Below are 11,610 nucleotides of genomic sequence, written 5' to 3' on the forward strand. Positions count from 1 at the left end.
GCTGGCGATCCACGCTCCTCACTCTCCGTAGGTAGAAACACATTCGCCTATCCTGAGCTTCACGTCTTTCCCATCATCTGGAACGAATACTCTACACGCTGGTGCAGCCTAAGCCACCTGGGCAGATTCCCTTCACTTCATTTCTTCATCGTTGAAGCAATGGATATACTAGCCGGCAGCGACTCTCTTTGTCTCTCCGCTAGTCCTTGGCCTTCAACTCTTCTTGACATATTTACTCTCGAATTGTGATTCTTCAACTTAGAGTTGATTGAGACTGCCTTTGTAATATCTGCTATCTTCGCAAGGCTCAAAGCTAGTCTCTGGCTTCCTCTCTTGGTCAAAGCGACTCTTTTGACTTCTTAAGCTACTCATGTAAAGCTTAGAAAACAAAAGATAGATCAAATGTAGTGTTTATCATGACCAAAACAAAAGAAGTGATTAGTCTGAGCAAGCTCAAACTAACAATTTCCCCCTTGTTGATGAAGACAAACACTTAAACAGCGTAAGCACGTCTATTTCAAAACTTACTCAGTTAAGCTATAAGATATACAATGAAGCTTAAACTAATACTCGACAGATTGACCAAATCTGCTCAAAATTTTGCTAAATCCACTTAGCAAGTGTACCTTTACTCCCCCTTAGACCAAGCTAGTCTAAATTCTTCCCAATTTCAAAAACGGAAAGAGTATTCTACCTTAATCCCTCACCTGCCCAAACAGTTTCTCTTCCCCCTTTTGGCATCATCGAAAAGGCATATATAATTCATCAAAGGGAACTAAAAATAAGGTACTTAGTCACGCTTAACTCAGATAAAAAGCATAATCATGCAAAGAGAATGCAAGCGAGACATTAACCATGAAGCACTCAAGTTACTAAAATCAATTTAAGGCAAACTATAATTTTGAATATTATTCCTCACGCCTTTTGTAGCTGGGACCCTAGCGAGTCTATCACAAAGTCATGAAAAGAGAATTCAGAAAGCAAGTAAGAGTATCAACTCAAATCGCCCTCTTCTCAGTATGTTCATCATCTTTTACCAATAGAAATTGATTTCTTCTTGGAGTGGCTTCTCTTGTCTCAGTGCCAAAATGATAAAGAGTGGCTTAGCACTGGTCTCGAGATAATATACCTGAAGCGAGACTAGACAAGATACGGCAGTAATGTGGAGACTTCATATTTCACCTCGCCTGATTAGCACGTGATTTAGATAGTTTTGTTGGGCTTTGAGGCATTCATTCTTCACTCGCTTTAACAATTGGCACTTAGTTACTTATAATGAGAGAAGTTCGATCACGCTTGAGATGTGATATAGTCCTTAATCATGAACTTCAAAGCAAAACAATGAGGGGATATAATGCACATATAAGGGGTTCACTCACACTCAAATATAGCATGTATTAAGCATGTGCATATTGGGCATATTGGCTTTTTGTCACAATAATGTCTACTTCATGTGTGGAGATATATCAAGGGAATCAAGAATCAAGCATTAAAGTCAGGCTTAGGGACACTTAGAAGTGGATCATTTCTTAGGCATGTAATAGGCAAGAAGATGATTACCACTTTCATGAGAGGTAAAGAAGAGCATGCAATGATACAGAAGATAGGAACATGTTTTGCATCAATATACTCATCAAGGTAGACATTTCTTGTTTAGATATAGCAAGTTAACAAGAACATCCTAAGTTCCCAAAGATAAAATGAAATGCTTAAACATAGCCAGTATGAAGGAACTTACAGCGAGTGGACGAATAGTCTAATTGATAGGAATTAAGCCCAACTGAAGCCTTAGGTTTAAGAAAGGTACCCGGTTTAGCGCTTTAGTGAAGATATTAGCGATTTGACTCTCTGTCGGTACATGAATAAGCTTCACTTTTATCAAAAAATCTCTCCAACAGAGATAGACAGGTTGTTGGATTATTTCAGCGAGCATGAGTGAGGAGTCGCTTGAGACTCTTAGAGACTCGCTTTGAACTAACTGGGTCTCACTCTGGAATAATATATGTAGTTGCGCACTGAGTGAGGCATGTTTTTGAGTAAAGCGACATTAAATCTCCAAAAAAAGGTATACCTCCTGTAAGATAAGAATGAAGGAGTAGTAAATTAGATTTTTGCACATACTTGATTTATACAGTTCAGCTCTGAAGGAGATAGAGATCTCCTCCTTGTAGTTTGGAACTAGAGTGGTTGATGTAGCCCTTGTATGTAGTGATCTTTCGCTCAAACTACATGGCTATTACATAGTGATCTTTTGCTCGAACTATGTATGTACATACTGCAATGATCTTTTGCTCATCAAGCACATACTCTTCATTCCAAACCTGCAAATATATGATCAAGCTTTGGAGACCCAACAAAGCGTTGACTTCGTAGGGTTGTTGGCACCAGCAACTCCAAAACTGGAAGGTAGAACACTCATCTTCATAGTTTTGGAGTCTTCCTCGTAATAACTTTCATCATTAAGATCAAGCAACTTGTTACCTTTAGAAAGAGGCTTCCGTTGTGCTTTGGCTTGTTCATGCTTGGCTTTTGAGGGCCTAGTACGTACACGTCGAATCTTGGAAAACTCACTTTGGTCAGGCTTATGTTTAGAAACACTCGCTTGACCAAGCTGACCCTTAGATTTAGTCTCAATAGACTTATAGGGCCTTTGTTTAAGCGTTTGTAAACGCTCACACTCATGCTTTTAGTGACCGTTATTCCAACAGAACGTGCAATAGTGGTTATATCGAATATAACCATATTTTCCTTTTCCAGGGCGAAACGGTTCTCATCGTGTAAGAGGCTGAGTGTTAGGAGAAGAACGCTCTTGCTTGATATACATGGAATGCGCTTTTTCTCCGTGGTACCATTGTTTGTCCTTAGCCGGTATATTTCTCTAGAACATTTACTTTGTGTATTAAATGTGTGTTTTCAACGCGGCAAGAGTGAAGTTCTTTGTCTAGATTAATGATTTTATCATGTGGCTTGCTAGATAGAGAAGAGCCTGAGTTGGAAGAATCATGATTGTTGTAGCCTAACCCTGGTCCTAGCTTTCACGAAAACTGTCTGGTTAACAGTTTTGACTTCCACAAATGCAGCTAGATTATCTAGCTTGGTTAAGACTTCATCAATCATGCTCGTAATAGATGAGTTATTGCTTTGGGCAGAAGTTAAGCCATTGTCATTAAAAAGCTCACAAGATTTAGTAAGAAGTGTAGGCTTTGTAGACAGTCTCTTATTTAACTCCTCTATTTGATCTTTTAAATCACAAAGTTCTTCCTGTTGGGATTCCTCCTTAGAACGAACAACTTCATGATCCTAGGCCAACTCACGCAAGAGCTCAACAAGGGTGTTTTTAGGAAGAAGCTCAAAGCCTAGAGAAATTACCTCTGTGTCTTCATCTTCGGAATCATCGGCAGCTATTAGACAAGTATCTTGACATTTAGTCTCATCGTCCGAGTAGTCGCCGCATAAGATCTTCTTAGGATTTTCCTTCTTGCAATCCTTGGTGTAATGTCCATAACGGAGACAATTAAGGCACATCAAGTCTGAGCTTGCGTAAGAGTTTGAATCTGGAGTTAGAACACCATTGGCTTGATTTGAATGTGTAGCCGGTTGTCCTTCGTTTTTTAGACTGTCTTGTTCTCTGAATATATTCCTAAGCAATCTTATAACAAGAGTAATTTCCCTGTTCTCCATGATTCACAACAATATTAGAGAGAGAGATATGTGTGGTGAGTGCCAATCAGTGCATATGAGCAACCTGGGCTCTGATACCAATTGTGGGTTTGACGAGGGGTAGGATCAAGATAAAAGTGAGTGTAATAAGATATATATGTCAATGTTACACTTACTCTATAATCAATGAACAAAGGCTATAAAGCTAGTATCTAAAGACTAACTCTCAACAAAGCGAGTATAGATATGAGTGATTCACTTGTTGAAAACATTTATAGAGTAGCTTTGAGTCGACTAGCTCTTAGAGAAGAGTAGCTCGATTGACTAGCTTTAGTGTTTAATAGATGCGGAAGTTAAAAACACTTTTAAGCGAGTCTTTTTCCCTTAAGTAAGCACAGCATGCTAGAAAGCGAGTATGCTATAAATGCAGAATAATAAGGGAAAGCCACAATATGAATCTTAATGGTTAAATGAAAGATTCAGCTCAATATGCACAGAGAGACTTGGTAAGGTGAGAACCCTTGGTAATAATACATGCCCGGGATGAAACTCACCAATATATTGAATATAATGAACAAAGAATTACAAGGCCTTATAACTCTCCACTCACTACACTCGCGTTCAGCACACTTACAATGTTTTATTGCTCTCAAGTTGTATAGACAACACTCACTCACTCAGAGATCACCAACTATGCCCTAAACACTAAACCTTACTAACCTCTCAGCTTTCAGTCTTGTTGCATCCCTCCAAGACACTCAACGTACTAACTCTCAGGCTTTCCTGATCCTGTTGTATTTGTGCTAGCTAGACTTTCTCTCCCTCTCGAGGTTTCCCAAGCTCGTGCGAATGCATACAACTATTTATAGAAATCCTAAACTTCTTCCCAAGTTAGAAAACTCTATACAATATTGTAATAAAAGAGATTGCCACCTTGACAATCCGTGTGACTACTCTCCACGCACCTCCTCCAAAGATTTCTCCCTTTTCTTGAGCAACAAACTTGTAACAAACTCTGCCATGTTGGTGATCCGCTTCCACACCACTTCGCTTCAATTCGTCCATGTTGGCGATCCACGCTCCTCACTCTCCATAGGTAGACACACATTCGCCTATCCTGAGCTTCACGTCTTTCCCATCATCTGGCACGAATACTCTACACGCTGGTGCAGCCTAAGCCACCTTGACATATTCCCTTCACTTCATTTCTTCATCGTTGAAGCACTGGATACACTAGCCAGCAGCGACTCTCTTTTTCTCTCCGCCAGTCCTTGGCCCTGAACTCTTCTTCACATCTTTACTCTCGAACTGTGATTCTTCAACTTAGAGTTGACTGAGACTGCCTTTGTAATATCTGCTATCTTCGCAAGGCTCAAAGCTAGTCTCTAGCTTGTTCTCTTGGTCAAAGTGGCTCTCTTGGATTCTTAAGCTACTCTTGTAAAGCTCAGAAAACACAAGGTAGATCAAATGTAGTGTTTATCATCATCAAAACAAAAGAAGCGATTAGTCTGAGCAAGCTCAAACTAACATATTTGTATAGAGATAAAATTATTTTAAATTTTGTTATATTTTGAATAATTTTTTTTATTTTGATTAATTATTTTTAATTTTATCATATTTGATAAATTATTTGTTCATAATATAGAAATTAAATTTAAGAAACATGGTATTAATTTGCGAACATAGAGTTATATTCTAAAAAAAAAAATTAAAAACTGAACTTATTTATAAAATTATTATATGTAAAATGGTTTAAAAAATTAGGATGTGAATATAGGGTTAGTAATTTATTTATAAAAAAAGTTGTAGACATAAGAAATATTTATAAATGGTTACAAAAAGAATTATTTATAAAATTGTGAACATAAGTTTGTACATGTGTATAACTAAAATAAACAATAAAAAATGCTTAGCAAGATAGCAAATGCACATTCCATATAGTTCTAGAGAGTACGATTAGATGTAAAAATCCCACCTTATTACCCGCGATATAGAAATGGATCCAGGCCGTAATTGGATGTATTAGAGACACACGGGAGGGTTGCTAACCATAGGATTTCATGAGAATGTAAAGGGGTTTTTCCATTTTATTTACGCCATCCCGCTTGTATGAGTGGAGTACAGATTAAATGTCCATGCTCTAAGAAGAGGTTGTAGAAATACAAGTTGTCGAGATGTCGAGGATGTAAAAAATGATATTTTTTTAATAATGGGTTGTGAAGGTTACCAAGTATGGTTTTATATGGTGAGAGAAGCGATTTCAACCCCCCTCCCCTACCAGAGAATGATTTCGAGTTTCACTGTTCGAATGAGGGAGATGAGTTTGCTTCCGCTCAAAGAATGATTCTCGATGTTGTCGGTCCAGAAGTAGTGTTTCTGGAAGATGAGCCCCCAAATGCAGAAGCTCAGAAATTTTACGATATAATGTGTGAAGCCAAACAAGACATATGGCCCGGTAATACCATACACTCTTCATTTTCTGCATCTACTGAAAATGATGGATATCAAGTGTCGACATCAGAGTTCAACGGGTTTAATAGACGACATGTGCGGTTTCATACGAGAGCTTCTCGTGGAGGATAACAAGATGCCAACGAATTTTACTAACATAAAGAAGTTGGTTAAGTGTTTGGGGTTGCCGATTGAGGTTATCGACTGTTGTTTCTATAACTACATGATTTATCGGGGATAGGAGGATGCAGGTTTAACACACTACAATTTTTGTAATTACTCACTGTGGTAACATGTGATCCAAGGCGGAACTGTATAAAGGAAGGCTAACATCCCTTTTAGGAAAATGTTTTATTTTCCAATAACTCTGAGGCTACAAAAGGTTGTACGCTTCAAAAGCCAATGCCTAGCATATGACGTGGGTCGCAGACTATGAGATTGGTTGGTGAGAAGATGTGCCACCCGTATGACTCTCCGGCCTGGAAACTTTTTAGTGAGTTGCATTTTAATTTTGTCGAAGAAGAAATATCAGATTAAGTTTGTGCTCTGAGGGGTTTCAACCATTTAGCAACTTTGGGCAAAATATTCCTCATGACCGGTCACTTTGACATCCTACAATCTTCCCCCAGGCATGTGCATGAAAGATGAGTTTACGTTTCTGATAGTTTTCATCCCGGGTCCTCGAAATCTGAAACATCAAATGGATATTTTTCTACAACCGTTCATTGCAGAGTTAAACACTAACATTCATCTTGGCAAAACAGGTCGACCATTCATATTGGCAGAACAGGCTGACCAAGTTCACTACTTGCCATATCCAAGTAGAAGATGAGATAAAGTAAATTGGTGGGCAGTATGCAAGATTAAGGCACGATCAAAACTTGACATGCTCAAATTATCCCAGCCTTCCAAAACGACATCGAAGAAAATCTCCTTATCGTTGAAATAGAAGAAGATCCCACAAATTTAGCTGATCGAAATGAAGAAGTCGACGAAGATGCGTTGCAAATCCCTCATATCGAAGAATCAGAAGATGGCTTTCCATCATCATCAGACAAAGAGGAAGAGGAAGTGGAGGAACTTGACTAATGTAGAGTTCAATGTGTTTGATTATTAATTATACATGCAACTTTTCATTTTAACGTTTTGTAATTAGTTGTAGTTCAGTTTCAACATTTTAATATATTAAATCGTTAACTGTATGTGGAACTATTCAATTTAACATATATGTTTGAAGATATGAGAGGCTGGGTGGTAAGAGTGATCTTACTAGAGTTGGTTGTGGGCGAGGCCGAGGGCGAGTACGGGGTTGAGTCCGAGACCAAGGACGGGATAACCTGGTTGTGGGTGTCCCCGAGGTCGAGATGGTCGCGGACATTCCAGTTGAGGGCGAGCTGCAACAGCAGGAGGAACATGACGTAGCCCCCGAGCGGCCACGTCAGGTGCGTGAGCCTGTCAAGCCCCGAGCAGAGTTGGATGTCCAAGGAAGGGCAAAGTTTTATCCAAATGCCAACAGTAAAGTGTTGCAAGACTCTAGACGAGTCTCCCGTTCGATGCGGGAGATCTTCAGAAAGTGCTTTTTCCAGAATGGGCCGAGCCTGGCAGTTTCTTACTTCTGAGGAGACGGAATATTACTGGGATGAGTTTAAGGTAATTATTTATCCATTTTAATGTTTAAGATTAGACTAATGCAGAAATGCAAACTCAAACTTGTTGTTTATGTTTTGCAGAAGGAATATTTGTGGGATGAGGCGGAGTACAGCGAGGCCATCATAAAAAAGGTCTTCATGACGCATGCTGGCAACCGGTACGAGGACATCATTCGCAAGATGAGGAAGAAGAACGAGAGACATATCTCTATGAGCGAGGAGATCTGTGTTGCCTGAAAGGCTTCTAGGATTTTGAGGATGAGAAGAAGAAGTCTAGTACAACTCGCTCCAGTCGGAAGAGCGAGCCTGCAGGACCCGAATCTGGCCCAGTACACCATACAGCAGGATCCCGTTCCGGCATCAAGCATTTCAAAATCATGGTTTTTTTTAATTCTATTTTGTTCATATAACTATATCTTTTAATTTTCTGCCAAACTAATAATATTTATTATCTTTTGTCAGTGTAAAGAGCTTGGTCTCAAGCCAAGCACATTGGAGCCATATAGTCGTCTACACACCATGAAGAAGGATAAGAATGTCATGGTGGACAAGAGGGCCGAGAGCATGAAGGTAAGTCGTAGACTAATAATATGTTATGCGTTTTTAATACTTGGATAATATGTTCTTCAATCTTACTGTAGGACGCGGTCTCTTAGAAGCTTGATGTTGCGTCCTGGTCTTTGACCGGAGAGGCTAGTTTCTCGAGCACATCGGACGTGGACGAGACCCGGTTATTTCTGGATATCGAGGGCATCAACAAGAAGCAGCGGGTGTACGGACTTGGTTTAACGGCCAGTTCTTATGTTGGTACAGCTAGTAGCAGGACGCGGCCCATCTAATCGCGGACCAGCTTATCACATGTTAACAAGGAGGTTGAGCGGCATGTTCTCCAAATGAAGGAGCAAATGAAGGAGAAAATGGAGGTGCAATTGCAACAAATGCAGGCGCAAATGCAATTTCAAATGCAGGCGCAAATGTAGGTACAAATAGCTGAGCTCGTTCGAGAAGAGGTGGCATGCCGACCCATCCTCTAGAGTATCGTCCACCATCAGGCTCGTTAGGCTAAGAGGATGATGACACTACGGCATTATAGTGTTTTGTATTGTACGTTTGTGTAAATTTTAACATTTTCATATATGACAACCTGATTTTTTGAAAATTGTGTCTGAATATGAAGGTAAATATTGAATTTACCATGTTTCAATTGAAAATCGGCAAAACGGCGTAAAACCGAACAAAACCTTCCTTTTTGCGACGCATTTAACCATAAATTACGACAAATGGTCGTTGCCAAATGATTATGTTGGTAGCCTATTTCAAGTATATAGCAACAAATTAGTGACGGAATAGCGACAAAGTGGTGATGGATTAGTGACGGGCTCCATCGCTATTCTGTTGCTATATGCTTGGAATGGCCTTCTGACATAATCATTTGGCGATGGAATTCCGTCGCAATTTATGGTTAAATTAATCGCCAAAACATCGCCTATTGGTCTCATGAGGGCGGGATTTGCAACGGGCCCTTTGAGTTAACGACGGATTGTCCGTCGTAGCGACGGATTTACCAATCTGTCGCTGAATGTGATTGGCGACCAAGAGGTGGGTGACAGATCGTGTCCGTCGCTATGAGTTATTGGCGACGGATAATAGGTGATTAGCGACGGATATCACTTGTTTTCTAATAGTGGTCTTCAATTAAGTACAACTATAAGGTTTCCTAACTCGTACTAGACTCATATATCAACCTAGAAGGGTACTTTGGGCCTCAAACTGTCTTAATGGGACGACATAGAGAACGTAGGTTCATTTAGTCCAAATGAAACTGAATCAAACTAACCTCTTCGACGAAGTACAATGATAAGGTTCTTAACTCGTACTTGATTCATATATCAATTTAGACGAGTACTTGAGCCTCAAATTTCCCTAATGGACCGGAATAGAGAACGTAGGCTCATTTTACTCTAATAATCCTTAATTAACTTAACGTATTCGACTAACTACAATGATAAGGTTTTTTAACTAGTAATACACTCATATTTCAACTTAGACGGGTACTGGGTCTCAAATTGTTTTAATGGACCAAAATAGAGAACATAGGTCCATTTAGCTCAAATGAACCTTAATTAACTTAATGCAAAATTTTCTGGCATTAATTTGACTATTAAAATTTTTCAAAAATCTCGCCTTAGCAAAAAATGTGGGTTTACAACAGTCACATTTTCAAAAGTCATATTTTAAGGCAAACGCAAATTTTTTGTTTTAGCGTAAATTTTGCAAAAGCTAAATTTTTGCTTTTCATTTAAAAAAATGAAATGTAGGTAATTTGCTAAAGAAAAATACATGTGTTTGCTTATGTCCTTCACAACTTCCATTTTTCCAATATTTTGGCCCAAATGCAATATTTTTCATTTAAAATTGGAGTGCATGAAGTAAAATTTTAGAGTGCATAAAAATACTTCTTTAAAAAGTCCTTTAGCATATCCTCAAATGGTGATATTCATGTTGAGTATCATATTCAATTTTTAAATATTATTTTTATTTTAAGATACTCTTATTCTACAATGGTGATACTCATATCAAGTATCATAAGTAAGTTTTTTATTTCTCTTTTCTTTCTAGTCTTATATAAAGTGTTGAAGTTATTTTTAATTATAAATAAATGAAAAGTGAAGTTAAATGTGTAAGCTTTTTCATGATATTGTGTAAGAGTGAGTATTAGAGCATCTGCAACGGTGATACTCTTGTTGAGTATCATACCATTTAATTAATATTGAAATAAATAAAAATGTCAGAATTTTGAATGGTTCAAAAAAGTGAGTATCATGCAGTTGATACTCATTCACCTCTTTTTAACATTGAACCATTAAAAAATGTGACATATAATTTTATTTTCCTTTTCTAATAATGCTATGATACTAAGAGTATCACCATTGAGTGTGCTCTAATACATTTGACACTCAAAAGTACACTACTAGGATTCACATGATTAGCGACGGTTTTATCCGTCGCTAATCATGTGAAATACGTCGCTAACCAAGGTTAGCGATGGATTTGCGACGTAAGGCTTCCGTCGTGCCAATTTTGGTCGTTAAAGTATCTTGCAAAGAAAGAGGCATCCGTCGCCAAACCAGCGACGGATTTGGCGACGGAAATCAATCGCAAAACACGACTCTTGCGAAACGCATGGGAGACGACACTTCGGCGACGGATTTCCGTCGCTAAATCCGTCGCCAAATCCAATAGTCTCGGACGACATATGAGGAAAATGGCGACAACAGTACGTTGCTAATCTGACGCAAAAGTTTTTTTTATTCTTTCTCAACCTCCTCGTTATTCCGTCACAAATTTGTTGCTTTATAATTTGAAAAATTATTTATCAACATCCAAATCACACCATTTTACATTTTTTAATTAAAAGGAAAATCCAACATTGTCATTTTAAACAAACATACAAATTGTTACAAACATTGTTCGTACAAATGATTCGATAGGGACAAACACACGAGTAATAGATCCAAACGGCCTAAAGAGCTCGTTAAAATCAGCCTCTCGTGTGTCCTCAGACAAATTTGTAATGCGAACGGCGTTTTCATCATTTCTTCTTCTCATTTCAGTTGTGTGCCTTTCTCCACCACTCTTTGTTTGCTCCAAATGGGTCTGTCGCACCCTTTGCTTCCATGGTGTTACTTCCTATTCAACATTGAGTTCATAAGCAAGAAAAAAGAATGTATGAACACATGGTATTATTGGTGCAGAGTTAATACTTCACAAGAATAATACAATATTGACACAAATAGGTAGATACTCTCACTAAACACTAGAACCATCAAATTTCAAGGATTATGCATAT

Source organism: Phyllobates terribilis, unplaced genomic scaffold, assembly GCF_046119375.1.
Source record: "Phyllobates terribilis strain yellow unplaced genomic scaffold, ASM4611937v1 Scaffold_3620__1_contigs__length_73867, whole genome shotgun sequence".
Taxonomy (NCBI): Eukaryota; Metazoa; Chordata; class Amphibia; order Anura; family Dendrobatidae; genus Phyllobates; species Phyllobates terribilis.